The sequence below is a fragment of the Tursiops truncatus genome, chromosome 7, assembly GCF_011762595.2.
Source record: "Tursiops truncatus isolate mTurTru1 chromosome 7, mTurTru1.mat.Y, whole genome shotgun sequence".
Taxonomy (NCBI): Eukaryota; Metazoa; Chordata; class Mammalia; order Artiodactyla; family Delphinidae; genus Tursiops; species Tursiops truncatus.
In genome coordinates, this window is record NC_047040.1 from 19,693,453 (window position 1) to 19,699,309 (window position 5,857).

The window sequence follows — 5,857 nt, forward strand, 5'->3', positions numbered from 1 at the left end:
GAAGCTGGAAAACTGGAAAAGGCAAGAACCGATTCTCTCCTAGAGCCTCCAGAAGGAACAGAGACCCACCAGCACCTTGATTTTAGCTCAGTGTGACTCATTTCAGATTTCCGAATTGTAAGATAATAAACTTGTGTTGCTTTAAACCATGAAGTGTGTAGTAATTTGTTATAGCAGCAATAGGAAGCAAATATAGTAATCCTTGTCTTACTGCTGCTGACTTAATCATGAATGTTTTCTGTGGCTCTCTGTGAAAGATGTTTTATCAAGTAAAGAAAATATCCATACATTTCTATTTTATTTAATTTACATTTTTTGTATCACGGATGGATCCAGAATTTAGTCAAATGTCTTCCAGGATTTACGGAAATAATCGCATATGTTAAATCATCTCTTAACATGATCGATCACATTAATGGCTTTTCTAACAAAGAGTTATCCTGGCATTCCTAGAATGGTCCCATTTGATCATGTTTTTAATATTTTTATGCTGAAATGATAAAAAAAAATCAACTTTGAGGCATAAGTAACACCCAGTAGATTGAATCCCCTTAAAGTGTATATTATTTTGTCACTTGCAGATAGCCACGAAGCTGTGACCATAATTAAGATACAGTGCTTTTCCATTAACCCCAAAAGGGTCCTCATTCTTCTTTACAGCGTGTCCCTCCCTCTACTCCTAGCCCCTGGCAACCACTAATTCTATCCCTATATATTAGTTTGAATTTTCTATAAATGGAGTAATACCGTATATACTCTTTTAGTTGTATCATCTGTCACTCTGCATATGAATTTTGATATTCAGCCTTTTGTGCTATTTGTCAGTAGTTTGTTTCTTTTTACTGCTGAACAGTATTCCTGTGCACGGTACACCACTTTTGTTTATCCATTCACTTCAATGATGAATGTTTAAGTTGTTTACAGTGTTTTTGGCCATTGAGAGTAAAGCGGCTGTGAGCAGTTCTGTGCAAGTCTCACTGTGGACACTTGCTTTTATTTCTCTTGGGTAAATACCGAGGACTGGGTTGGCCGTGTCCTATGGTCAGTATATTTGCAACTTTCTAAGAAACTACCAGCCGGTTTTTGGAAGTGGCTGTATCATTTTACATTCCTTCCAGTACTGTATGGGCGTTCCAGTTGCTCCACATTCTCACCAGCATTTGGTACTGTCAGTCTTTTAAATGTTAAACACCCTAATGTGTGTGTTAAGAACCTTGTCATGTGCTTTTTGGTTTCTCTGGCTATCTTACTATTTTTGATTTCAAAATTTAATGTAGTTGAGTTAGAGAAATGTTCCGTATGATTTCAATTCTTTTAAATGTATTGAGGCTTGTTTCATTGTCAATCTTGTGGACATACAGTGTGCACTTGTAGTGAATGTGTGTCCTGTAGTTGGGTGTAGTGTCTCTATCATTTAGGATAACATGGTTTAGACTGTCATTCAGACCCTTGAATAATATTTTTACATTGACAGCTCTTCACTGATGATTTTTGTCTAGTTATTCTATCGATTGCTGAGAGAAGGGTGTTAAAATCTCCCGTGATGATTGTGCAATTGTTTCTTTTTCATTTTAATTCTGTCAACTTTTGCTTTGTGTATTTTGAAGCCCTTTTGATAGTTGTATACTCATGTATGGTTATTGGTCTTCCCAGTGAATTGATCCTTCTGTCCTTATAAAATATCCCTCTTTATTTCTGGTACTATCCTATCTTGAAGTCTATTTTATCAGATTATTCATATAACTACTCCAGCCCTTGTATGGTTCTGTATGGTATACCTTTTTTTCCATTCATTTAATTTCAGTGTATCCCTGTCTTTATATTTAAAGGGTATTAGGTCATGCTTTAAAAAAATGCATTCTTCTAATCTTTGCTTTTCCATTTGAATATTTAAGCCATGTCTTAGTCCATTTGGGCTGCTGTAGCAAATTACCACAGACTGAGGAGTTGCTAAACAACAGAGACTTATTTCTGGGGCTTCCCGGGTGGTGCAGTGGTTAAGAATCCGCCTGCAAATGCAAGGGACACGGGTTTGAGCCCTGGCCTGGGAAGATCCCACATGCCACGGAGCAACTAAGCCTGTGCGCCACAACTGCTGAGCCTGAGCTCTAGAGCCCGCAAGCCACAACTACTGAGCCCACGTGCCACAACTACTGAAGCCTGCGTGCCTAGAGCCCGTGCTCTGCAACAAGAGAAGCCACAACAATGAGAAGCCCGCGCACCGCAACGAAGAGTAGCCCCCGCTTACCGCAACTAGAGAAAGCCCGTGCACAGCAACGAAGACCCAACGCAGCCAAAAATAAATAAATGAAAAGAAACTTATTTCTCAAAGTTCTGGAGGCTGGGAAGTTCAAGATCCAGGTGCCAGCATGGTCGTGTTCCAGTGAAGGCGCTCCTCCTGGTTCCTAGGCAGTGCCTTCTTGCTGTGTCCTCACATGGCCAGAGGGGTGAGGGAGCTCCGTGGGTCTCTTACAGGAACATTAATTTCATTCATGAGGGCTCCACCCTCATGACCTAATCACCTCCCGTTACCCTTAGTACAGTCATCCCTGTGTATCCACGGGGGATTGGTTCCTGGACTCCTGCAGATACCAAAATCTGTGGATGCTCCAGTCTCTATAAGGGCGTAGTATTGCATATAACCTCCTGTATACTTTAAATCATCTCTAGATTACTGATAATACGTAATAGAATATAAATGTGATGTAAAATGTTGCTTGTGTGCATCAAATTCAAGTTTGGCTTTTTGGAACTTTCTGGAATTTCCCCCCCAATATTTCTGATCCCCAGTTGGTTGAATTTGCAGATGTGGGACCACAGATATGGAGTGCCAGCTGTATAGTCATTATTGCCTGACCAACATTTTCGCTCCTACCCTCCAGCCCCACCCCCTCCTCCCCAGACACCCTCTTCACCTTGCATGGAACATCCTCATGCTAAAACATTATTCACTGTTTACCTGAAATTCCAATTTAACTGGGGATCTTGTCATTTTCTTTACTAAATCTGGTAGCCCTCCTGAAGGGCCATCCCAACTCTAGCGCTCCTGCGGGGTCAGCTGAGCATTCCAAAGCTCTGCCCCGTCTGCGTCCCCTCCCCAGCACAGGTGTTGATCTCTAGAAAGCTCCCCAATAAACTTCCTGTTTGCTCTTCTCCTCAGAGTTGGCCTTCAGTGGAACTTGACCTGCAATACCAAGTCTCTGCCGTCTTCTTCCCCTGGTCCTAAGACCCCTGACCCACAGTGGTGGAAGTCCAGTCCCCAGAGCAGCCTCCATCCTGGCCCCCAGGCCTGGGGTTTATGTCAGGAGGACCTAATCACAGCTCCGGTCTTGAGGTGGTCCTGTGCCCACCAGGGGGCAGTCGTTACCCACGTGTGAGCCTCACAGCGGCCCAGGCAGTGTAGGGGGTGGGCTCAAGGAGAGATTGCTGCTGCGTGTATGGTGTGTACGCTGTGGATGTGCTGGAGGACAGGTGCTGGTTGTGCAAGCCCCAGCTCTAGCATGCATGACCTGCGTGTGCGCACACGTGTGTGTGCCTGACCCTGGGCCAGTCGATCCTGTAATCTGGACCTGTTTTCTCATCTGTCCAAGGAAAGGGTCCTTCTTTCTGACAGTCTGTGTTCCTTTGTCTCTCAGCACCCTTGGGTCATCTCTTTAGAAATCTCTGTGCTCATTTCAAAGAGTTAAGGATTTCAGAGGGGGCCAGGGAGGGGAGGAGACAAAGAGGAATGGAGAAGTTTTATCTTCTGCTCCCCAAAGCAATGCTTGAGTTGATTAAACAAAATCTGTATTTTCAATTTTATAAAAGTTTTATTTCAAAATAATGGGAGTTATTAGTCCTATACAAAGGCACTAGTGCCCTTGGATAGAGCTCTAGTCATTTTCAGGAATCTAGTCCGACCTCTAATTCTCAGAACAGTTGGGACTTTCCAACCAAGCACCCCTCACCCAGAGGAGAAAAATGTAGTGGTGAAGACACTGGGCCTCAGGGTCAGCCTTTCTGATCCTCGCTGGGCAGCCAGTTAGTGACTGCGCCGCAGTATCATCTGTAAAATGGGAGTAGTCATAGCAACGTAAGTCATTTCACTGTTAACTATTGTTGGTGAATATCGGTGGTGTTCTGTCTCAGCTCCCTCACACAATGGTCTGTGACCTTGAACCTTCTCCCTGTGGGACTGCTGTTTCCTGTCATCATGGGAAGTAACAGCACTCATTTTGTGCAGTTGCAGTGAACAGGGTGGGTGCTTGCGGAACCACCCAGTACATAGTAAGTCCTAAGTAAATTCCAAGTTCTTTCCTGGACCAGCGCTACTTCCTGATCAAAACGTTAACTCTGCCCTGGGCCTTCCCTGGCAGTCCAGTGGTTAAGACTCCATGCTTCCACTGCAGGGGACGTGGGTTCTATCCCTGGTCGGGGAAGTCCCACATGCTGCTGTGAGGTATGGCCAATCCCCCCCGCCCCACCCCCCCAAAAAAAAAAAACCTTACTCTGCCCTGTCTCCCTGACCTCCGCCGCAAGGTCATGGTGATAAGACAACTGATCCCACTTGGTAGAGACCTTTCCAGGGCATCTGCACATAGGGGATGGCAAGAGGGCAGCGCATTCAGGAAGGCTCAGGGGAGGACAGACGGGCTTCCTGGAGGGCTTTTTGTTACCCCTGAGCAATCCCTGGTGGCTTACTGCTGCTGTACCTTTGGGTAAGGGGAGGGAGTAGAGATGTCCTGTCATGCCCCCTGGAAGTCCCTCTTTGGAGGTGGAGCCGTGTCATCCACTTGTGTGAGAGAGGGGGACCCATGTTCTGTTCTCCTGGTATTTTTCCCGGCCCCGCTCCTAGGTCTCATGACGACAGCCTGCCCGTTTGAAACCCCTGCTTTTGGAGTTTGATGCTGCAGGGTGGAGAGTAGGAATTGCTTAGATACTAGTCCTTTCTGGCATTTTCCCCCTGGAAGCCTGAGTTCTTTGAGAGGGGAAACCTGAGGGAAGAGTCCCGAGGCCCAGTGCCCTCTCCCCTGGCAGTGCCCGTGGTACGCAGGACCCCTGGGCGGACTGTGTGATGTGTCTGGGACTGGGTTTCTCCGGCACTAATTGGTTCAGAGGCAGCAGAGCCTCTGGGCTCCTGAGGCCTGTGCGGCATTAGCCCGGGTGTCTCAGCAGTAACCAGTGGGGACAAGCGGCCCGCGACCACACGTGCTCCCCTCTCCATGAACGCTGGTGAGAGGGAGGCTGGGTGAGCGTCTCATTAATGATGGAGACTGAATTTCCCGCCTCCAGGTGGGATGTGGGCTTAGAGACAGATTTAGCTGGATTCAAAGCCATTTTTTAAAATGACATTTGTTGCACACCTGCAATTGTGGAGACCACGTCTGGTTGCTATTTCTGAATTTCCCGTAGCCCCACACAGCCTTGCCCACTGCACATGCTGACGGAGCCCTTCTCCTCATGGGCCGGGCTACCTAGTAAGTCCTCCCCTCTGTTCAAGGCCTGAAGCAATGGGCTTGCCTGGGAGAGTCCAGGGCCAGGTCTCCAGACAGCAGGTGCCTTGATCGGCGCCCCCAACAGTCAGCATCGGACACAACGGTCCTCTTGGAGAAGGTTGGCTGGAACTAATGACGACAGTAATAGCCACCACTGATTGGGTGCTTACGATCTGCAGGACACACTTCTAAGCCCTTTGCGTATATTATCTCATGAGTCCTCACAGCAGCCTATGAGGTCAGTACTCTATTGTCTCCATTTTACAGATGAGAAAGTCATCACCAATGTGAAGAAGCTAGCAGGTGGCAGAGGCAGGATACTCACCCAGGTGGTCGACTCCAGAGCCCCTCACTTTAAGCATCTGGAGCAAGTAAGTCGTTGA